Consider the following 24,383-nt stretch of genomic DNA (forward strand, 5'->3'; position numbering starts at 1 on the left):
GGCTCTGAAGTGGGGAGAATTGATAACCCAGTGATGTAACAGGGATGTTGGGGTCAGTGGAGATATGGGGTTGATGGGATGTTGGAGATGCTGGGCATCTGTAGAGTGTGGGGGCTGGGGTACATGTATTATGTGATATGGCTGGTGGATACAGAGTGTGTGTGTGGGCAGCAGCGTGGTGGTGTCAGGGTCAATGAAGTGGTGATCTCAGGTCTCAGGATGGGGTTGGAATTGTGTTGCATTGGGAAGCATCTGGCTGGCATTTGGGGAGGTTGTTTGTCATGGGTCACAGTGATGTAAAAGACTGTGTGGAAAGCGGCTTTGGATGGTTTGTGGTATCTTGGGTGGAGGTCAGTCTAGTAGCTGGGAATTTTGTTTAATTTTCCAAATTGTCCTGGTTTAGTATTAACTTAATGGAAGCAGATTTCTCCAAATTCTCCAATGTTAAGGGTTTGTTGAGTCTTCCAGATGCAGGAGAATTTTCAGACAATTCTCATGGGGTCTGCTGTATCTGGTACTCAGCAGGGTCCTAACGTATTTTTCCAATTCCTGTCTGGCTGGAAATATCTGGGCCAAAATATCCAACCAGGAATGGAAAATGTTTGTGAAATAATCCTGACTGTACTAAGAGTTGTGCTGGAAATCAATTTGAGAGCAGTTGAGTTTGCAATGTGATTAATTTGTGCATGTCAGAAACTATGATATTATTCACAGGTAGATCCCTGTCCTATTTCGGCAAATGCCATATATTTCTGCATGTTATTCTACAAATTAAGGCTGTATGAAGACTGTTCATAGCTGTTTCAACCCCACTGTAATGTCCAGACCAGTCAGAGTTGATCTGATATGGTTTGAGTTCAATGTAGAAACTGAGACAATCAATAGTTTCTGCTGCACCTCATGTCAAGAATAGTCAAACCAATCATCATTCTCTTCTCATGCTGTATAAGTGTCTAGTTTAAGGAAGGCAAATAGAATTTTGGCATTCATTGCTCAAGGAATAAAGTAAAGAAGTGGGGTGGTATTGTAACTGTACAGGGTATTAGTGAGACTGCACCTCAAGTATTGCATAAAGTTTGGTCCCTTTACTTGAGGAGGGATATAGTTGCACTGTAGGCAGTCTGGAGGAGGTTCATTACATTGCTCCCGGAGATGAAGGGTTAGTATCATGAAGAGAATTTGGAATTATCATGTTTTGCTTACACTTGTCCATTCTGTTCCTTGTCACTGCAAAAAAACACATTTTTGTAATTATTTCTGAAGTAGATCATAGCTGTGTCTAAAAATTTCTTATCAGCCATAACTCCTTTCCAAGTTTTTAGCATGACGTTTCCATAATCTCCCCTTCGAATATGAAAACCAAAATACGTCACATTCTTCTCCTCACTTCTAATGTGTGTAATGAATACTTTAGTCTGTTCTGCAATAAAGACATGCAAAGTAAATTCACAAAGAATTTCTGAATGGATATGATGACAGAAGGTCCAGGAATAAGTGTATCCCAGGATCCTGGCATAATCTCCTTGAATATTACAGTACTGATCCTCCATCCAGTTGTGCACATTATAATTCCTCCAATACATTTTGTTTCTCACACTATCATGGAGGGTTGGAAGGGTAATTTTGAAGATGGGCACAGATAATTGGCCATTCAATTTTGCTTGATGACCATTCAATTTTGCCAGTGCATAGAATGTTGCATACTCTCCCATCTGGTTGCCAAGTTGTCCAATGAAGTTAATTGTCCTAATCTTTTTGAAGAAATCATTAACCTTTCAGAGACTTTCTCTGTTTCATTTTCCCATATTGTGGTTGCATTTTCAAAAGATTGGAGATGATATAATTTGATGCTACCCTGTCTTAATTGATATCTAAATGTTATGAAAAATAATGTCATTGAGGAAACAAAAGCATTTTTAAAAATCTGCTTTTTCCCTAATTAAAGGAGATATCTTAACAGATTCTTCACATTTCCTGAGTTGAGATGGGACATCTGGAAAGTTGAAAAAGTATATACCACAGAAGATCATTAGCGTGGAATCTATGAGGAACTTTAAAACTTGCTGATGGATCTTTTCACTTTGTGAAAGTTATCATTGAAAGGTGTAGAACACATTCTTGGAGAAATGGGTGGCGTGAAAATTTATTGCAGACAGAAGTAAGGTAACAGGATATAAATGTTTAACAGGATAATGAAAAAAATCCTGGTTGATATCATATGAAGAATTGGAGCAAAGTATCACTCCATCAGCTGTAGTGGTACAGGTATCCCATGGGATGCACTGAATTACTTGGACAAAGCCCAGCCCTGGCTTTGATAAAAATGGACGCAAGAAGAGACAGGAGCAACTTGTGCCCTTAAATGTCATGACATTTGAAGTGCTGGTCAGTCATCACAAGGGAGCTGGTTTGAGTCTCCACATATGTATTTCACATTGTATCCTCACAAAGTATAATGAATAATGTTCAGACAAGAAAAATGTCATGTGATCCATCAGGCTTTCACCAGTGAATATGCTCCAAATGAACCACCTCACTCTCTTTATCTAATCCCAACAAAATATTCTTTCCCTTTACCTCTGATGTATTTATACTACTTAGGTTCCTCCTAAGTGCGTCTATGCTTCTCAATGCATTTTTATTGCTATTTGTGTAAATAGGTTTCACCTGAATTCCCTATTGGATTTATTAGTATCCATCGTAGATTTTTGATCTCTCTTGCCCACAAATCTTTCCTGTGCCAACCCTATTAAATCATTTTGTATTCCTTAAGACCTCGATTAGGTGACCTCTCATATGTATCGTTCTCAGAAGAAAAACGATCCCAGCCTGTTCATCCTTTCCTCATAGCAATATCCTTTCAGTATTTTTGGACATGGTTAAAGGAATTTTTAATCAGAATTTCTCTGCTTATGCCTGATTGACAGCTTTATGAGGCAGTAAAATGGGCATTGTTTTCAAAGAGATTTTTTAAAAATTACCTTTTTTTTAAATTTCAAGAGCAACCGTGAGTTGAACTGGGCCAATGTCCCAGTAAACAGAGGTGGGCTTTCTAACAAGCAAACCTTGCCACCCATCTTGCCTCCATTGCTACTTTGAGCTTCCCTCCAGAGGTGGTAGGCCCATCCCTCACCACATTAATCTCCTTCAGGATGGAGCTATGATTGCAGAGTTGGGGAAATACTCTACTTCCTGTACCTTGACAAAAGTATGGCTCAAACATGGTGATGAACAAGAGCAGAGAACAACGATATTCCACACAAATAAGGCATAAAGCATGGAATTCAGAAGATACCTCTCTACCCGGAGAGTGGTGAGAGTGAAACTTGCGTCACTGGGAATGGCTGAGTTGTACACTATACAGTACATACGCTTAAGAGGAAGAAAGAAAAGTCTGTGAGTGAGTTGGCAGTAGAGGGCTACACTGATGAATTTAATGAGAAAAGTCATTTGGATACACAGCACAGAAACAGGCCCATGTAATTCAATCTAATCTTCTCTTATGCTGACAAAATAATTTTACATTTTGCCTATATTCTGGAATTCTTTTTGTTAGATTCAGTTCTCATTACTGCTATAAGGACCAGATAAATAATATACACTTCAAACCTGGAGGGATCTTCTTTTAACATGCAGGTCTGGCCCCAGTGATGTTAATGTCAACCTATCTGCCTGTTGGATGGTGACATTGTAGAAAGATAATGAAATGATATTCTTGAGAATGCCTGGCAAACCAGTATTTCTGTTCCTACCCCTCCCTGCCTCCCACCACCCTGTTAATGTTAAGGCCAAAGTACAACATTGTAAGAATAACCTTCCAATTCTGGTCCCCAGTTTGAAAGGATTCAGTGAAGGTAGGTGCAGATAATCTGCTGCTAAAATAGTGTCATGGGACACGAAATCAAACATTGGAAAAATGGGGAAATGAAGATAAAAATGGAAGCAAGTTTGTTTAAATCAGGGTGCACAAAAAAGAGACACATATCAAATATGAACATCATGAAATATTCACACTGGTATTTGTCCAAATACAAACTAACTGTCAGCAGTAAATAGGGAAATAATTTACAAAGTAAATATATAAGTATTTGCACTTAAAAGTGAAGAGTGGATAAGGAAAAATTGTGACATGGTCGGATAGGAAAATAAGGTCTAGTTGTCATTAAACTGAAAATAATATCAATTATTTTAATGAGTATGAATGGGGTACATGCAGTGAGTACAAATGGAATTGACCACCACTGGAAAGTTCGATCTGGAAATCGGAATGATCATGAAGTGAGCTAAACAATACGTTTTTATTACTCATCATACTTCATAGCTTCTCATGATAGAACCTTGCTCTATCAAAAGTCAGAAATCACATGACACCAGGTCATAGTCCAACAGATTTATTTGAAATCACAAGCTTTCGGAGCGCTGCTCCTTCATCAGGTGAAGTATGGAGATCCTCTCTGCTTTGAGCCGCCAGTTTGTGGTGTCGATGTTAGCCATGATGTGGAGGCGCCAATGTGGACAAGGTCAGAAGTCAGATAACACCTGGTTAAGGTACAGCAACACTCTGAAAGCTTGTGATTTCAAAATAACCTGTTGGACTATAACCTGGTGTTGTCTGACTTATGACCTTGTCCACCCTAGTCTAACACCGGAATCTCCACATCATATCTTAGAAGTGTTGCCTTGTACTGATACTTTTTCACCATTGGAGGATCCCTAATGATTTGTTTGATCTCTCAAATAAATCAAATATCAACAGCCTTGTTTCAGTATGAAGAGCCCCTACAGATATATTGCTTCACATCTGATCACCTCAGTTCATGTTGTGATTCATGCATTGGCAGCTCTCATGCAATTCAACTCATTTATCAAACTACTAACTATGAACCAGCCAGCAAATGTCAAATGGTTTTATACACTGTACATCACCAGAAATGTCACTAATTGTCAGATATATAACTTCAAATCTTCGTTGGCTTTATAAAATGTGGTTTCTCTGTAATTATTTTATTTTGTAAAGATTTACAAAGCAACCGACAAGTGAATCTCAATTTTCTATGCCACGATAAACTCTAGATATCTAATGGGTTTTTAAAATATCGATTGTCATTGAGTTATTTCACTGTCATTACTTATCTCAAACTATGAGGGTGAGGTTTGATTCAAATGGTAGCACTCTTGCCTTTGAACAAGGCTGGCTGGGTGGATCCTGCAATATAGGAACTGGAGGAGGTGCACATAATCCATTACACTCCCCTCTTGTGTAACATTCAAAAAGCCTGAGCTCTCTAAGATTGCTGGCCAAGATTAGTCTCTCAGGAAACATCACTGAATTCGTTATTCATGTATGATATAAATTGGCTACTATATTTACCAAGAAATTCTACTATATTTATTGACCGCACGGTGGCATAGTGGTTAGCACTGCTGCCTCACAGTGCCAGAGACCCAGGTTCAATTCTCGCCTCAGGAGACTCTCTGTGTGGAGTTTGCACATTCTCCCCGTGACTGCGTGGGTTTCCTCCGGGTGCTCCGGTTTCCTCCCACAGTCCAAAAATGTGCAGGTTAGGTGGATTGGCCATGCTAAATTGCCCATAGTGTTAGGTAAAGGGGTAAATGTAGGGGAATGGGTCTGGGTGGGTTGCGCTTTGGTGGGTTGGTGTGAACTTGTTGGGCCGAAGGGCCTGTTTTCACACTGTAAGCAATCTAATTTAACTAGATAAATTTAGAACGTGGCATGAAACTCAATCTGCAGGTGTTTTAATAATGAAACAGGACACAATTAACTTCTGTGCTCCTTCCCCATATTACCGTGTGCTGGGTGTTAATTGCAGGTTTTACTCTCCACTAGATATTAAATTATTTGCCCTAATTTGTTTTTCCATATCTAGAGGTGCATCAATACGAAGTGTCCTGAAAATGTTGTAATCAGTGATTTATGGTTCATTGGTTTCTGGAGTATGTTGCAGTCTGGAATAAAACATATAAAGTTCTCCTGAGTTTGGTTGAAAACTGTTTTTCTGGGCTCAACAGCCAGTGTGATGGTTGATATCAGCATGAGCATTAATGTAAGTAGAACTTTCAACTTGACTGTGAAATTGGATAGTGCCTGAACTGAGATGCAATCCAGGTGCACCACCCATAACTGTTTGGTTCTCTTGTTGGCTGTCCCTCTGTTTGAGGTTGATGTCTACTGAGGGTTGAAGGTTTCACCCATGGGTCTTCATGCAACTGAGTTGACTAATTACATGAGGGGCAATGTCTTCACACAGAAAGTGGTTTGTATGTGGAATGGACTGCCAGAGAAACTGGTAGATGCAGGTACAATTACAACATTTAAAAGACATTTGGACAGGTAAATGAATAGGAAAGGGTTAGAAGGATGTGGGCCACACACAGGCAAGTGGGGTGAGTTACGTTTGGGAGACTTGGTCATCATGGATGAGTTGGAGTCTGTTTCTGTGCTGTAAGACACTATGACACTTTAACTCCATTTGATTTCACCCCCTTTCCCTCTCCCTGACTCTGTCTCAGCTTTGAGGCTTGCATTGCCCTCAATGGGATTTCCCCATAAATAAATCAATTGGAAATACAGGAGATTTACTGGTTGTGGTTAATAGATGAGAACAATTTCTGTGATGATCTGTTTATAGGGAACAAAACCATTAATTTGTTTGTAAGAGATCTTCTGCAAACATAAAGAAGTAAACTAAGATGCACTGGGGGGTGGGGGTGGGTGGGATTCTTGTGGTAGAGCATTAGCAGTGCTCCTTGTCTTTGAGCCATAAATGCCTCAGTTCAAGTCTCCCCCCCGATCCAGAGATATATACTGATATGTCTGAACAGAGTGAACAGTAAATATGTAAAACTGCGTGAGAAGCATATGACCATTGGAAATAATGACCATTTAACATTACAGAACACTGGGCTCAATCTTACCAGAAATTAATTAAGTGTCAGTTTTATCAAGTTTCATAGAAGGTTCCTCACTGAGGGGTCTAGCGAGTTTCACCAATGATTGTCCCAAAGCTGCCTCAGTAACTATGTAAAATTTGCTAGCACAGTTCTCCCACTCACTCCTACCAGAGGTACCTGCAGCGTCTCTTCATCCACTCTGAGGAGAGGATCTTGGCCCTGGCAGGCATTGACTCAGATCCCTTCAGTGGAGATACATAAACCTCCATGTTCTTGCACCGATCAAGAAGCATTGTTCCTTGTTGTGCTACTCTCCCATTTCCCCCACTGGGAATGCACGATTATCATTGCCACAACATCTACTTCTTGGTTGTGAACTGTTTCTTTCTTTGGTCTCCTGTGGGTAAAAGCAGCAAGTTCACAGCCTCTGTTCTCAACAGGGCAGTTGCTCAAGACAAACTGCTTTCCACTTCTGAGGAAGAGAGCACTGATGCCTTAGAGGAAGAGCTAGCTGGGATTCCTCTTTCATCTCCCAGCAGCACTGGTAGGAACATTTGAGAGACATAGATAGTCTGACACAAGGAGATTGTTATGTTGATCCTTAGATTCCTATTTTCAGCAAAAATACAATGCACTACTGTTAAACTCCAGTCTGTCACAGTGCTCATTTGCTGTACAAATACTGTCATGAATACAACAGGAATTCTTTTCAAGTCAATCCATGTCAATGACAGTTTCACATGTACAGGACTGATTATACACCTGAGTAAAATTATTATCAATCATTAACATACTTTAGAAATTTATTTATTTTTAGGAAACTATTTTCACTGAGCATATGATTGGAAAGCATTATCAGTACTTTAACAGTTTGATTATAAGTAAGTTGGAATTTTCTATTCCACCTTGGATTATCTCATGCAGCATTATTTAAATAACACCATTAATCATTTACAGAGGCAAGGTTTACACATTATTAGCAGTTAGCAATTGTGACAAAGATCAAATGATTGAACATTTGTTTGACAATGTAAATGTGAACAATTTCTGACAGCATGAATTATGATGAAAATGTTACCATAAACTACAGGATTTGTAGATCAATGTCTTAAATTTTCCTTGTGATTTGGGAGCTTTATTTGAAATGTCGTCAGTATTTGTGACAAAAATGGAATGTATGTCCAGTCAGGCTTGAACTTTCTAAGTATATTAAAAAAGCTGTACAATTGATCATTTTAAATCTGACACTTCAGAATAAATGGACAAAACAATTATTGACTATATTTCCTCAATGTACTTAATGCACGTTGCACTTTGCTTGTAACATCAAATTATGGAATCACCTCAGTTTCTCCACACAATGCTATTGCAAATATATGAGTCAATGTACACCCAACATTGTCAAAGTACAGCAATGTTCTTGATTAGCATTTCCCTTTGAAAATATTCACGATATTCATTGCAGTTAGTGAGATAGTAGTGCTCATGGAAACAGACCAATCTTTATATTCCTTTTGATTCAATATAGAACATAAAAATAGTCAGTCATTTAGCCTCTCTGCTCCACCATTCAATGAGACCAGAATTACCATTTGAAAACAGGCATTCTAAATCTCTCCCATCCTTTCACATCAAAGTGTTTTTCTAACCTCACTCCTAAAAGGCCTGCTTTGAATATTTAGGCTGTATGCCTTAGTTGCTGATTTGGAAACCAGCAGAAATAATTTTCTTTGCTAATCAGTAGCCCATAATATCTTGAAAGCTCCAATCAAGTTACCTTTTAATCTTCTAATTTCTAAGTTCAAAACCTTCTGACCATGGTTTGTTTAGTCGCAGTTTGTAATTCATTCCTTGTGTGTTCTAACAAATCTGCACTCCCTCTAAAGCTAATGTACTGTACATAAAGATAGTGCCATCCTGTGCCCAACTGTAGTCTAACTGAGGCTTTGCATAGATGCAGCATGACTAAAAAACTTTTTGTATTCTGGCTTTGTGGTATTAAGGCTAATGATGTTCTGAAGACCAGCATTCCATGGGCATATTAGTTTACATGAATGGAGGATTGCTGAACAGGAGGTAGTATGAAGGCAGCCAGAAGGTCTGGTTTAAATTCAACCCAAGGACTTGAAGGCTAATCACAGGGTATTCACAATGTGGCCAGAAATTTGGATATGAACCTGTAACTCTTTCCAATACCTTCTAAATATAGGCAGCAAAATTGGGAGCGATTCCTGTTTAGCTATTTGCTCAGATCAAGTCCCACACTGGGACTTAACGGCCAATGGAAATAATGTGGCCTTAGAGATTTTGTACCCGTCTGCAAGAGTACCCCAATGGCAGGCAGTTAGAGCAGGAGTAATTCCTGATCAGCCATGTGATGGAAGGAAAATTGTAGGCTCTCCACATCATGATTTTTGACTATGGACTGCAGTATACATGGAAAAGTGTATGTTCCTGCAACTGTTTGACTCCTTTCGGGGTGAGGACACCATTGGCTCAGTTGGTGTGGATCAGTTTGGTGTCAATAGCACAGGGCTTGATCCCCATCCTGGCTGGGGTGGAGTCAGAACCCAACCCTAGTCCTGCTGTGTGCTGGAGATCGGAAATATATAAGACAGACTTGTAAAAGCTGTTAATGTGGGAAATAAGCTCAGCAGGTCTGACAGCATCTGTGAAGAAAAATCAGAGTTAACATTTTGGATCCAATGACCCTTCCTCAGAATGGGTCACCAGACTTGAAATGCTATGGGTTTTTTCAGCAACTTCTATTTTCCTTTCTGATTTACGGTATCTGCAGTTCTTCTGGGTTTTCTTTTAGCTACTTCAGGTCTTTTCATTGTAAGGATTCTGGGTAATCCAAGATGGAGGACAGGAAGCATTTCTGGCTGTCATGGCTGCTCCTTTTTTGAGGTATTTTAGGTGCTGGAGCAGCAATTACTGTTTCATATGCTGTTGCATTGTTTTGGAACTTTGGAAAAAAAAAGTCAAACCAACAGCAGTTTTAAAAGGGAGACGAACAGGCAAAGGAAGCACATGGTGAGGTCATTGCAGAGAGACAGAGAGACAGAGAACCTGCACAGTTACTGCTCTTGATGTTTAAATTCATGTATTGCTGGACATCGGAATGCATCTGGGAAAATTAACAAACAGTGAAATTCACAACTGATTTTGGAGGAACTGGTGGGTGAAGTTCCCAGCACAGAATCAGATAAGTTAATTGTTGTTTTAGGGGGTGTGTGGCCTACAGAGAATCTGCAGTAGTGAGTAGAGTGGGTTCTTTCTTGATTATATGTTTTTGGAGATAAGTCTCTTGATTAAACTTAAAATATAAGCCATAACTATTAATTTAACCTGGGGCAGTGTTTGTAGAGGAATAAGATGGTGCTACTTTCTGGTTCTGTAGATTGTGAAGGAGCAAAAATGGCCTTTAATAGAGTGATATGTACTTCTTGTCAGATGTGGGAGTTTAAAGAGAGTTTAAGGGCTACTGCAGATTATATCTGCCATAAATGCTGCTGGTTGCGAATCTTATCAGATCAGATGGATTGGTTGGAGAAGACAGTTAGAAGCAATGAGGAATTTGAAACAGCAACAGTATGTGATGGAAGGCAGTTGTAGGAAGGGGGGAAAGTCTCAGATACAGTCACGTAGATGGGTTAACTCCAGGAAAGGTAAGAGAGATAGGCAGCTAGTGCAGGAGTCTTTTGTGGATATACCCATTTCAAACAAGTATGCTGGTTTGGAAAATGTAGGGGGTGATGGATTCTCATGGGAACGTAGCACAAACAGCTGAGTTTCTGGTATTGAGACTGGCTCTAATGCAATGAGGGGTACGTTGGCTTCCAAGAGATCAATTGTGTTAGGGGACTCTTTAGTCCGAGGTACAGACAGACGTTTCTGTGGCCAGCAGCGAAAAAGCAGAATGGTGTGTTGTTTCTCTGGTGTCAGGATCAAGGATGTCTCAGAGAGGGTGCAGAATGTTCTCACGGGGGAGAGGGGCCAGCAAGAGGTCACTGTCCACATTGGAACCAACGACATAGGAAGGGAAAAGGTTGAGATTCTGAGGGGAGATTACAGAGAGTTAGGCAGAAATTTTAAAACGAAGTCCTCGAGAGTGGTAATATCTGGATTACTCCCAGTGCTACGAGCTAGTGAGGGCAGGATTAGGAGGATAGAGCAGATGAATGCAGGGCTGAGGAGCTGTTGTATGGGGGAAGGATTCACATAGAGGATGATCCACCTTGGCCTCTTCCAAATATCCCCAGAATCACAGATACCAGTCTTCAGCCAATTCCAAGATTCATTCCACCAGATATTCAAGAAACACTTGGAGGGTCTGGGTAGGAGAAAGGCAACGGACCCTGCCAACATTCCAGCAGTAGTACTGAGGATTTGTGCCATACCTTTGGCCAAGCTTTTACAGTACAGAAAGAAGAGGAGAGGGACAAACAAGAAAAAATGGAGGAAAGAAATTTCTAGGCAAGAAAGGCCATTTAATTTGAGACATTTTGAATTGAAAACAGTTTCAGCAAGACACCACAACTAAATTAACCTGGAAGTCTCAGGTCTCCATACTTGAGCATTTCATCCCAAAATGTTTTGGTGAAGGGGTAGGCAGCTTCTTTTTCCCTTTTGAATGGTTAGCACAGCTGTCAAAATGGCCAGTCTATTGTTTGACAGAGCAGATTGACAGGGAAAGCTCAACAAGGTTTGATTTCTCTTATCTGAAGAGAGCGTCACTGACTGGGAGATAACAGAGGGGAGTGACTTCAATTCTATCAGCTATTGCAAGAGGCATATAGGCAAGAAGTTCCTTAACCTGATGAAAATGGCTGGATCTGTCATACAGCGAATATAAATGGCTGACGCAGCTCACATTTGACCGTGGGTGCAGGTACTTAACGTTGAAGCCAGCCACAATGACCCACATGAGGTAATTCTCCTCAAGGAGTTCAAAGCCTCCACACCCTTTCCAATTCAGATTCATGTTGAGGTTCAGATTACAGGAGGGCCTAAACAAGCAGCAAATCCCACTGATGTCTATGACTTAACAAATTGGTAGAAAATGGCAGGGAAGCTAGTGTCTGAAAGCTGTCACAAACCAGAATAAGATAGAGGTGAGGTAAATACCACAGAGACAGGCTGAAGAGAAATGAAAAGTGAAAGAGAGAACACAGAACTCTCACTGACCATTTAAAGGAGAGACTTGGATGGGAAATAGATGGGCTGCTGTCCCAAATGCTTCCACTGCCAAAGACAAGACTCATAAAGAGGAGAAAAAAACATTCCAACAAATTCAAATTGCAAGAGTATTGTTTATAGCATTAAGGGTGGTTAGAGCCTGATCCAGTGTGAGTGTGGAGCAGGAAAACTGTTGGGAATATGTAGAAAAGTGATCAAGACTGTAAGATCATTACATATAGGAGCAGCATTAGGCCATTCTGCCCATTGAGTATTTGCTTTCCAAACTGCCAACTGAACCTGCGTGTTAACCTTAGTAGAATCCAGAACTAGGACTCCTAAGTCCCTTGTGCTGCAGACTTCCAAAACCTTTCCTACTTAGGAAATAGCCCATGCCACTATACTTCTTACCAAAGTGCAAAACTTCACGCTTTCTCACATTGTTTTCCATTTGCCACTTCTTTGCTCACTTTCCTAACCTGTCCAAGTCCTTCTGCAGCATTCCCACCTCCTCAACATGACCTATCTTTCTGTCATCTGCAAATCTAGCAATAATGCCCTCACTTCCATCATCCAGATCGTTAATGCATAACATGAATAATTGTAGTCCCAAGACCAACTACTGTGGAAACTCCAATAGGCATCAGTTGCCGTCCTAAAGACTCCTTTATTCCCACTCTTTGCATGTGCCAATCAGCCAGTCCTCCATCCATGCAAAGATCCTGTCCCCAAACCCATGGGCAGGGGGTTATTTAGCAGACTGCTGTGTGGTACCTAGTCAAAGGATTTCTGGAAATCCAAATACATTATGTCCACTAGCTCCCCCTTGTTTAATTTGCTCATTACCATTACCTCTTCTAATAAAATTGTCAGCCATTACTTCCCCTGATAAAGCCATGCTGAATCGGCTCTATTTTACCATACACTTCCAAGTACAATGCAATCTCATCCTTAACGATGGACTCTTAACATCTTTCCAATAACTGAGGTCAGGGCTAACTGACCTATCATTTCCCATCTTCTGCCTCCTTCCCTTCTTAAACAGAGGTGTTACATTATTAATGATTGTTTAAAAGGCCAGAGACTGAAATCTGCATTCTCCAAGATGTTGCGTGCTCACAGACCTTGTTAGTGGAAAAAACAGAAGATTTTCAAGCTGGAAGGAAATTAAATTCCAATGTGTTAATAAAGGAGCTTATCAGAAAATGGATAAATGTTGCTGATTAAGATTAGTCAGAAGTGGGTTTGTTGTTGGTCTTGTAAGTTTGGGGTCTGTCCCAAGCTCATCAATGCCTGGGATTGATAATTTATTGGTAAATGATTTGTCTGGAAGCAAATTATAATTTAAAACAGCCAAGCACAATGCAAAAAGGATGGGAAAGCAGGAAAAAGCTAACAATGAACAGTGGAAAAACCAGAAGCTGAAAGGCAATCAGACACTCTTCAGAGAACTTCAAATCCTGAGAGGATGGAGTGGGTAAAGATGCGTCACTCAAATTAAACCAGGTATAAGTGGCAAAGAGGTAGGGAATTGAAAGATATTCAGGAAGCTTAAAAGCCATAAGGTTTGGAATAGCCCAGGAAGAGTCACTCGAATTAAGTGGAGCTTAATCACACCATTGAATGCAGGAAGATTCAAGACAGATCCTGAAGACGTTAAAAGATTCGGAGATAGAGTAACAGCAAAAAATGAAGTCCAGAAAGGGTGATGCATAATGAAAAAAGTGGTGACAGGCCAGCGCCAGAAATTGATGGACTATTCCAAGTCTATCTTCATCCCACAGCGCAAAAGGTTATTTGCCAATTGGGACTTAATATTTCAGTTCAGCTTGGGGAGCTTAGGGACACCATATTATCTCCAAATTTATAATAATTGCTTCCAGTCTCATTTCTCTGAGTTTGGGTTGAGGGGGTTTACGATTGCTCCATTGTTTTTGAGAAAGAGCAATTCAGAGGTTTGGCTACTTTCACAATCAGCAGAATCCCTTTCCAGAAACAGAACTTACAATTTACTCTTCTCATTTTTATGCATTCAAACTCAGAATCACAGCAGACTCAAAATATTAGACCATAAAATAAGACACAGGAACATAAATTAGGCCAGTACGTCCTTCCTGAGATATGTGGGCCAAAGCTCCAAATGTGGTCTGACCAGAGGCTTATACAGCCTCAGAAGTACATCCCTGCTTTTATATTAAAATCCTCTTAAAATAAATGCCATCATTGCATTTGCCTTCCCCACTACTGACTCAACCTATAATTTTACCTTGAGAGAATCCTGGACTAGAGCTCTCAAGTCTCTTTGCAGTTCAGAATTTTCTCCCCAGTTAGAAAATAGGTCCATGCCTCTATTCTTCCTACCAAAGTCCATGACTTCACACTTTTCCATGTTGTACTCCATCTGCCACTTCTTTGTCCACTCTCCTCACCTTTCCAAATGCTTCTGTAGCCTCCCTCCCATGCTCAATGCTACCTGTCCCTCTATCTATCTTTGTATCATCTGCAAACCTAGCCAGAATGCCCTCAGTTCCTTCATCTAGGTCATTAATGTTTGAAGGAAAAAATTATGGAACACCACTTGTCACTGGCTGCCATCCTGAGAAGGACCTTTTTCTCCTCATTCTCTTCTGCCAGACAGCTATGCTTCTATCCATGCTAGCGTCTTACCTCTGACACCATGGGCCCTTATCTTATTCAGTAGCTTCCTGTGCAGGACCTTGACAAAGGCTTTCGTGATGTCCAAGTAGATAATATCCATTGGTTCTCCTTGGTCTAATCTGCTTGTTGCTTCCTCAAAGAATTTCAACAGATTTGTCAGACATGACCTCCCTTTTTGAAACCATGCTGACTTTGCCCTATTTTACCATATATTTCCACGCATTCAGAAATCTCATCCTTCAAAATGGATTCCAGGATTACCCATGAGTGAAGTTAGACTAATTGGTCTGTAATTTTGTGTCTTTTGTCTTACTCCCTTTTCCAATAGGGGTGTCACGTTAGTGAATTTCCGGTCCTCTGAGACACTCACTGATTTTAACAATTCCTGAAAGATCACCACTAATGCCTCAACTATCTCTTCAGCTATCTCCCTTAGATCTCTGGGGTGTAGTCCATCTGGTCCAGGTTATTTATCCATCTTCAGGCCATTCAGTTTTACTAGCACCTTCTCCTTGGTAATGGCCATCTTAGTCATCTCTGCCCCCTCACTCTCCTGAAGTTTTGGGATATTACTCGTGACTTCCACTGTGAAGACTGACGTGAAGTAATTATTCAGCTCCTCAGCCATTTCCTTCTTCCTCACTACTATTTCTCCAGTGTTATTCTCCAGTGGCCCAATGTCTACTTTTGCCTCTCTTTTGCCCTTTTTATTTCTAAAGAATGTCTTGCAGTCTTCCTTTATATTACTGGCTGACTTACCCTCATATTTACTCTTCCCCTTCCTTTTCTATGTTCCCCTCTGTTGGTCTTTATAAGCTTCCCAATCCTCTGGTTTCTCACTGCCCTTTGCCATATTACTTGCTTTCTCTTTTGCGTTTATACTATCCCTGATATCCCTAGTCAGCTATGGTTGCCTCATCCTCCCTGCACCATGCTTCTTTTTCCTCAGGATGAATCTCTGCTGTGTCTCCTGAATTACACCCAGAAACTCCTGCCATTGCTATTCCACTGGGTTTACTGCTCCGCTCCTCTCCCAGTCAATTCAACCCACCTCCTACCCATGGGTCTGTTTGCTTTTATTCATCTGTAATATTACCTCTGATTTTATCTTCTTCCTCTCAATTGCAGAGTAAATTCAATTATATTATGGTCACTGCCTCCGAAGGGTTCCTTCACCTTAAGCTTCTTACCATGTCTGCCTCCTTGCACAACACTAAATCCAATATTGCCTGTCCCCTAGTGGGCTCTATCACAAGCTGCTCCAAAAGGCCACCTCATAGAAGATGCCTTTTCTTGCAAACCACTACCAACCTGCTTTTTCCAGTCCACCTGCATATTGAAATCCCCCATGGTCACTGTAACTTTGTCTTTCCTACACATCTTTTTTATCTCTTGGTGTATCTTGCACCTCAGCTCCTGATTACTCTTTGGAGGCCTATACATAACTCCAACTATAGTCTTTTTTTACTTTTGCAGCTCTTCAATTCTACTCACGCAAATTTTACACCTACTTCGTTTCTTACTATTGATTTAATTTCATTTCTTACTAATACAACCCCACCCCCTGCCCACCTGCCTATCTTTTTGATAGGATGTATTTCCTTGAATATTCAGCTCCCAATCCTGATCCCTTTGCAGCCAAGTCTCCATGATGCCCTTCGTGTCATACCTGCCAATTTCATGCTACGCCACCAGCTCATTTGCCTTATTTCTTATACTGCGTGCATTCAGATATAAAACCTTCAGTCCTATATTAATCATCATTGTCAGTCATTTGTCTAGTGTGCTTGAAGTTTGATTGCTCGCCCCTTTCCAAACACTCTGTCTTATTTGTGTCTGTGCTGGAGATTTTAATAAGCTTTCCTGAGTTCTGCACTCGTTCTTCCTTCTTTATGGATGTAGAGTGTAAGTTGAATAAGGAGCTGAAATTGGCCTGTCGCAAAGATGTTACTACAGTTGTTATGGGGGATTTCAACATGCAGGTAGACTGGAAGAATCAGGATGGTATTGGACCTCAAGAAAGAGACTTTGTGGAGTGCCTCCGAGATGGATTCTTAGAACAGCTGGTGCTGGAGCCTACCATGGAGAAGGCAATTCTGGATCTGGTATTGTGCAACGAACCAGAATTGATCAGGGACCTCGAAGTGAAGGAGCCATTAGGAGGTAGTGACCATAATACAATAAGCTTCAATCTGCAATTTGAAAGGGAGAGGGTACAATCAGTAGTGACAATATTTCAGTTGAATAAGGAGCTATGAGGGAGGAGCTGGCCAAAGTTCAATGGTGCAATACCTTAGCAGGGATGACAGTGGAGGAACAATGGCAAATATTTCTGGGTATAATGCAGAAGATGCAGGATCAGTTCATTCCAAAAAGGAAGAAAGATCCTAGGAGGATGCAGGGGTGGCCGTGGCTGATGAGTGAACTTAAGAAACATATAAAGTCAAAAGAGAAAAAGTAAAACATAACAAAGATGAGTGGGAAAACGGAGGACTGGGAAGCTTTTAAAGAACAACAGAGGATTACTAAGAAGGAAATACGCAGAGAAAAAATGAGTTACGAAGGTAAACTGGCCAAAAATATAAAGGAGGATAGTAAAAGCTTTTTTAGGTATGTGAAAGGGAAAAAAAATGGTTAAGATTAAAATTGGGCCCTTGAAGATAGAAACAGGGGAATATGTTACGGGGAACAAAGAAACGGCAGAAGAGTTGAATTGGTACTTCAGATCTGTGTTCACTGGGGAAGACACAAGCAATCTCCCAGAGGTAACAGTGGCTGAAGGACCTGAACTGAAGGGAATTTATATTTGCCAAGAATTGGTGTTGGAGAGACTGTTAGGTCTGAAGGTTGATAAGTCCCTGGGGCCTAATGGTCTACATCCCAGGGTACTGAAGGAGGTGGCTCGAGAAATCGTGGATGTGTTGGTGATTATTTTCCAGAGTTCGATAGATTCAGGATCAGTTCCTGCGGATTGGAGGGTGGCTAATGTTGTACCACTTTTTAAGAAAGGAGTGAGAGAAAAAGCAGGAAATTATAGACCAGTTAGTCTGACTTCAATGGTGGGAAAGATGCTGGAGTCAATTATAAAGGATGACATTATGACACATCTGGATAGCAGTAACAGGATAGGTCAGAGTCAGCATGGATTTATGAAGGGGAAATCATGTTCGACTAATCTTTTGGAATTTTTTGAGGATGTAACTCTGAAGATGGACAAGGGAGATCCAGTGGATGTAGTGTACCTGGACTTTCAGAAAGCCTTTGATAAAGTCCCACACAGGAGGTTAGTGAGTAAAATTAGGGTGCATGGTATTGGGGGCAAAGTACTGACTTGGATTTAAAATTGGTTGGCTGACAGGAAACAAACAGTAGTGATAAACAGCTCCCTTTCGGAATGGCAGGCGGTGACCAGTGGGGTACCGCAGGGATCAGTGCTGGGACCGCAGCTTTTTACAATATATATTAATGATATAGAAGATGGTATTAATAGTAACATTAGCAAATTTGCTGATGATACAAATCTGGGTGGCAGGGTGAAATGTGAGGAGGATGTTAGGAGATTACAGGGTGACCTGGACAGGTTAGGTGAGTGGACAGATGCATGGCAGATGCAGTTTAATGTGGATAAATGTATGGTTATCCACTTTAGTGGTAGAACAGGAAGGCAGATTACTACCTAAATGGAGTCAAGTTAGGTAAAGGGGCAGTACAAAGAGATCTGGGTGTTCTTGTACACCAGTCAATGAAGGCAAGCATGCAGGTATAGCAGGTAGTGAAGAAAGCTTTTTTTTAATTTTTATTAGATTACTTACAGTGTGGAAACAGGCCCTTCCGCCCAACAAGTCCACACCGACCCGCCAAAGCACACCCACCCAGACCCATTTCCCTACACCTAACACTATGGGCAATTTAGGATGGCCAATTCACCTAACCTGCACATTTTTTGGACTGTGGGAGGAAACCGGAGCACCCGGAGGAAACCCACGCAGTCACGGGGAGAATGTGCAAACTCCACACAGAGAGCTGCCTGAGGCGGGAATTGAACCAAGGTCTCTGGTGCTGTGAGGCAGCAGTGCTAACCACTGTGCCACCGTGCTGTCCACAAAGCTAATAGCATTCTGGCTTCATAACAAGAGGGATTGAGTATAGAAGCAAAGAGGTTCTTCTGCAGCTGTACAGGGCCCTGGTGAGACCGCATCTGGAATATTGTGTGCAGTTCTGGTCTCCAAATTTGAGGAAAGACATTCTGGCTATTGAGGGAGTGCATCGTAGGTTAGTGGAATCAAGGGTTATGGAGATAAGGCAGGAACAGGATACTGATTGAGGATGATCAGCCATGATCATAATGAATGGCGGTGCAGGCTCGAAGGGCAGAATGGCCTACTCCTGCACCTATTGTCTACTGTCTATTGTCTATCAATTTGAGTTTGGAATTTCCCCGATAACTGAACTCTCCACTCTACCCCATTAACTTACTTTCTTTCTCCACAGATATTTCTAGACTGGAGAACGTCTCCAGCATTCTCCGTGTTTGTTTCAGATTTCCAGTTTGTAATCACCAAAATAAAAAGCTGAGCAAGTGTGAAATCAAAGTAGGAAAGAGAAACACATTGAGGAAAGTTAGCATGGAGTAAAGGCGTACTAGCAGAAGGTTGTACTTTCTCGAGTGACAGTAAAACAAATGTAAAGTGGAAGATGTCCCTTTCCCTAAAGATAAGCCTAACATCGATTAGTCAAAAGTAAGTCATTCAATTTGGCAACCAATGTGTTAATTATTTTTTAGATTAGATTCCCTACTTCTTTAGCAATTTCATTTTCTGAATAATCCGTGATTTTCAGTCGCGGTTTGTGAAGCTATTTTATTTGCTCTTTTTGAAATTACTTATCACAATTACATCACTCACCTTCTTCCATCATTTTCTTTACAGCTTTTTGTTATCTTAGTTGATGGATTTTATTATCTCTGTCTCCTAATTTTTTCTTCCTTATTTCTCTGCACGCCAATTATGTTCCTGACAGACATGCAAGCTGAAACTTCCCTTTTCTAATGCAAATAAGGTAAGATAGCCTTTGGTTTGTTATTTGCATTAACTAGTGTGGGCAGTGCCTAGTTTAGCAAAATTACGTAAGTTGATGGAAGAGGTTGTGTCACTGACTTTCTGGGTAAAGGTCTTATGCCTGAAATGCCGATTCTCCTGCTCCTTGGATGCTGCCTGAGCTGCAGTGCTTTTCCAGCAACACAACTTTCAATTCTGATCTCCAGAATCACAGTCCTCACTTTCTCCTGTATTGCTGATTAGTCACGCACTATAAAACTAATATTTTTTAAGAAAATGCAAAGTTGCAGTTAAGAACTAAGATGAATATCAAAGATTTTTCCCCTAACATAGGGCAGTTTAAAACTGGGGGCATATTTCTAAGGTGCGAGAAGAAAGATTTAAAAGGGACATGAGGAGCAACGTTTTATAGAGAGTAGTTAGTTTGTGGAGAAGTGGTAGATGCAGGTACAGTTAAAATGTTTAGAAGACATTTGGATAACTACATGAGAGAAAAGGTTTGGAGGGATATGGGCCAAATGCAGGCAGGTGAAAGTAGTTTACATTGTGAACACGGTCGGCATGGACGAGTTGGACCAAAGGGACTATTTTTATGCTGTATGACTCTATGACTTAATAACTGACAAAATGACTTGTTAAGATTTCACATTCTAAATCTTTCACTCTAATAAATGACTAAAAGTATAACTGAATTATTTTAAACTTTTATGGATGTGACATCATTAATAGGCCAGTAATTATTGCTGTTCCCCAACTGCCCTTGAGAAAATGATTGGAGCTGTATTTTTGAACTCTTGCCTCTGACGTAGGTACAATAAAGTATAGTTCAGAAGGAAGTAACAGAACCTCGTTGGCATGTTTTATTTTTGTAGGCAATTATTTTTGGTTTGAAGTACGGAGGGAAGCATCCTGTTCTGTAATTATTGTCCATCGTATTCTCCACAGAATTACAGACCTATACGAACATTTGCTTCCAATATTCCAAAAACACTTGAGGCAGACAAAGGGACGCACGATTTGGTTTCAAGATCAACTCGACTTTATGAACAAAATATAAACTTATAAACACTACGTGAGCATTTCCTAAATACACACAATATTTACTTTTTACCTAGCTCTATCCATCTGAGAGGTTGATCATTGTGGGCAATATCCTGTGAACTGATCAGTTGGAACCTCCTTCCTTTGTGATGCGGAGCTGGCTCTCTTCCACCCAGGTCAGGATCGATCTTCTCCTGAGTCTTCTTGGGTTGCTTCACTGCACAGCTACTTTGGGTGACCATCTCCATGTGCTTTCCTCAGTTTTCAGAGTTTCATCTGTGGTCAAGCGACCATGGGCCCAAAATTGGGCATTCTCCCACAAAGCTGGAGAAATCGGGCCAGATAGAAAATTGGCCAAAATATATTAAACACCAGCCAGCAGTTGTCCACCACACAGAGAACATTGGAAACCGAGGTCAAAGAGGTCACAAAATTTCAGGGAAAAACTAGTTATAACCAGCCCAAGAATTGTTTATTGAAGAAGTTTCAGTCAGATGTCTTGGTGTCAAAATACAGCATTCAGTGCCTGAGAAAGTGCACTCTAAACTTACCCGGCATGGCAACAGTGAAGGATATTGCTGCAACCCCATTGGATGCTTTGAACCCTATACGTGAGCCTATTGGGTAAAGAACATCCAGGAAAGTCTGGCTTAAAAAAAAACCATTTAGACACCACCCCCTCAGCAAAGGCTCACAGCAGGTCTCTCATGTTGAAAGACCTTGCAGCAACCCAAGAAGGCTCAGGAGAAGATCGACCCTGACCTGGGTGGAAAAGAGCCAGCTCCAAATCACAGAGGAAGGAGAGTCCAACTGATCAGTTCAAACACAGGACATTGCCCACAATGATCAACCTCTCAGGTGGATAGAGCTAGGCAAAATAGTAAATATTGTGGGTATATGGGAAATGCTCACGTGGTGTTTATAAGAAGGAATGTTTTGTTCATAAAATCGAGTTGATCTGCAAACCAAATTGTGCGTCCCTTTGTCTGCCTCACTGACATGAGTGCTTGGGTCAAATGTTTTAAACCAGGATGAAACTGATGCTATTTTTCCCAGATTATAGCTGCTTATATTCTTCTTGTGATAAGGAGAGTTAAGTAGTCCAAGCAGTGGGATCCTCCATTATTGCTGGCTTCCTCCATCATTGCTGGCTTTCTCTAGACGCATGGCAGGAATAACTGCATCTACATTGTTTTGAAGATACTGTATCACTAAACTGTTGAGTTCATCAACAAAAAAGACTTCCACTCTGTCAATGTTTTCTTTACATGTGTCTGTCAATGCCAAATTTCAGTGGTTTGCAACAGATAACCTGGGAACTGCCATAACACTTACATACTAGAAGATCTCACATGTTCCTGCCTCCTTCCAAGGTTCTTTGGCCATAGAAAATGGCTGCTATGAGACAAGTCCTACCTTCTACAAACATGGCTGAAGAGACCTTTACCAAATCCTAAGAGTCACGTTTAACAATAGTATAATGATGCTCACATTTCCACTATAGCCATTGTGGAACAGAGGCACAGGCCTTCTTAAGAAGAGGCTTCAATGACTTGGATTGCCATTCAGTCTTGCAGTATCATATGGAAGAGGGCATGTTGCACCCTTGGGGCATGCGGTGCCCTTTACAACTGGACCCAGTGGAGGGATGCATTGGATGTTGAGGAAAAAGGGACAGAACCACATTCTTTTGAGGCTGAAAGTGAAGATCAGAACATTGGTGAGGAGGGCCATCCAGAGCTGTCATGCTGTTCTCTGCCCAAATGGGGGAGGTGATGGCCTAGTGGTATTATCACTGGATTATTAATGTAGAGACCTGGGTAATGTACTGGGGACCGGGGTCCGAATCCGATCACGGCAGATGATGGGTTTGAATCCAATAAGTATCTAGAATTAAGAGTCTAATGGATGACTTTGAAACCATTGTTGATCATTGGAAAAACCCATCTGATTCATTCATATTCTTTCCGGAAGGAAAATGCCATCTTCACCTGTTGTGGCCTACATTTGACTCCAGACCCAGTGTAATATGGTTAATTCTTAACTGCCCTCTGGGTAATGAGGAACCATATCCTATTAATGAATTGAAATGAAAAATGTGTGCTCTTCTCAAATAAACTGAGCAGTATTATGTCCTTCCTACCTTACTTGTTTTCAAGCCAGTTGTGAGGTGGGAAGGTGGTGAAGAATCCCTAGTGAGTGAGTATAGAAGTTCAAAAGATTAGTGATGAGGATGAGGTGAGTGCCAGACATTGAGGGACATGCAATAAGGAGTGGTATAGTTTGTGAGCCTTTGGTGAGAAGTGTGCACAGGTAAAGAGTGTTGGTGAATAGTGGCCCCATGAGACATAAGCTGACTGAGAGGAGAAGCTGATGCTTACCATTACAGAGCATAGAAGATCATTGATCTTCTTCCTGAACTGCTGTGCATTTCATTCAACCCGGGACTCAGCACTGACCCAAGTTGAGTCCTTTAGCGGTCTGCAGTTAAAAGGATGGACCAGCTCTCCACATAGGTCCACCAGTTCTCTAAGTGCTTGTGTCCAAAGTGGGAATGCTAACTTGCCTTACCAGGCCATATCCTCGGAGGTAAGGGGTCAGGGCCATAGTGTGAGGGGTAGTTCCTGGCATGCAATATCTGGAGTGACATTGATTAGATTAGATTCCCTAAGTGTGTAACAGGCCCTTCGGCACAACAAGTCCACACCGACCCTCCAAAGAGTAACCCACCCAGACCTATTTCCCTCTGACTAATGCACCTAACATTATGGGCAATTTAGCATGGCCAATGCACCTGACCTGCACATCTTTGGACTGTGGGAGGAAACCGGAGCACCCGAAGGAAACCCACGCAGATACTGGGAGAATGTGCAAACTCCACACAGACAGTCGCCCATGGCTAGAATTGAAACTGGGACCCTGGTGCTGTGAGGCAGCAATGCTAACCACTGAGCCACCGTGCCACCCCAATAAAAAAAAACGCAGTCCTCCACTACCACAAATTTTGCAGTCGAATATCCCGCATTTGGGGACTTCGCAGACGTCAGCACAGCCAAAGTACAATGGGATAGCCTCATCCTGGGAGAAGCACCTTATTGATCATGGTATCTCCCCTGCCAGGTAAGTATATGCAGCTGGGCTTTAAAGATTGCATTAGTGGCATGGATGTCAGGAGGTTTAAGCAGTGACAAATGCTTCCACCTCTTCAGCTGCACGTGTCCCCAAGAAATGTGTCATAAAAGGTGTTTAATTAATGAGCTGAAGCTGTGGACAATTGCAAGAGAAAAGTCCCTTGAAGCCTTTTGGCACTGAGAAAAAAATGGAGTCTCTTATCCTGGAATCTCACGCAAAAACAACACTTTTCTAAAAATGGGAAAATTCAGTGTTCTGTTTGGTCAGGATATGAGGACAATTTATAGAAATTCTCTATAATCTCGAAGCTTAAGGGGCGATCTAACTGAAGTTTTCAAAATAATAACAGAAAAAGACAGGGCAGATGAGCCATTAGCACACATCTCTGAAGCAGATGGAATT

At 41.2% G+C, this 24,383-nt stretch overlaps 1 non-coding gene and 1 pseudogene across 1 annotated transcript; both read right to left on the reverse strand.

Annotated features, from left to right (window-relative positions):
- Positions 1-1,135: 1,135 nt before the first annotated feature.
- Positions 1,136-7,205, reverse strand: LOC148141781 (galactoside alpha-(1,2)-fucosyltransferase 2-like; annotated as a pseudogene).
- Positions 7,206-23,819: 16,614 nt separating this feature from the next.
- Positions 23,820-23,977, reverse strand: LOC122540057 (U1 spliceosomal RNA). The gene has a single exon (XR_015752524.1). It is a non-coding gene; the product is annotated as a U1 spliceosomal RNA (small nuclear RNA).
- Between the last annotated feature and the right edge of the window lie 406 nt (positions 23,978-24,383).

This window comes from Chiloscyllium plagiosum, unplaced genomic scaffold, assembly GCF_037043375.1.
Source record: "Chiloscyllium plagiosum isolate Xiang-an unplaced genomic scaffold, Cpla_swu_hap1 HiC_scaffold_32, whole genome shotgun sequence".
NCBI lineage: Eukaryota > Metazoa > Chordata > Chondrichthyes > Orectolobiformes > Hemiscylliidae > Chiloscyllium > Chiloscyllium plagiosum.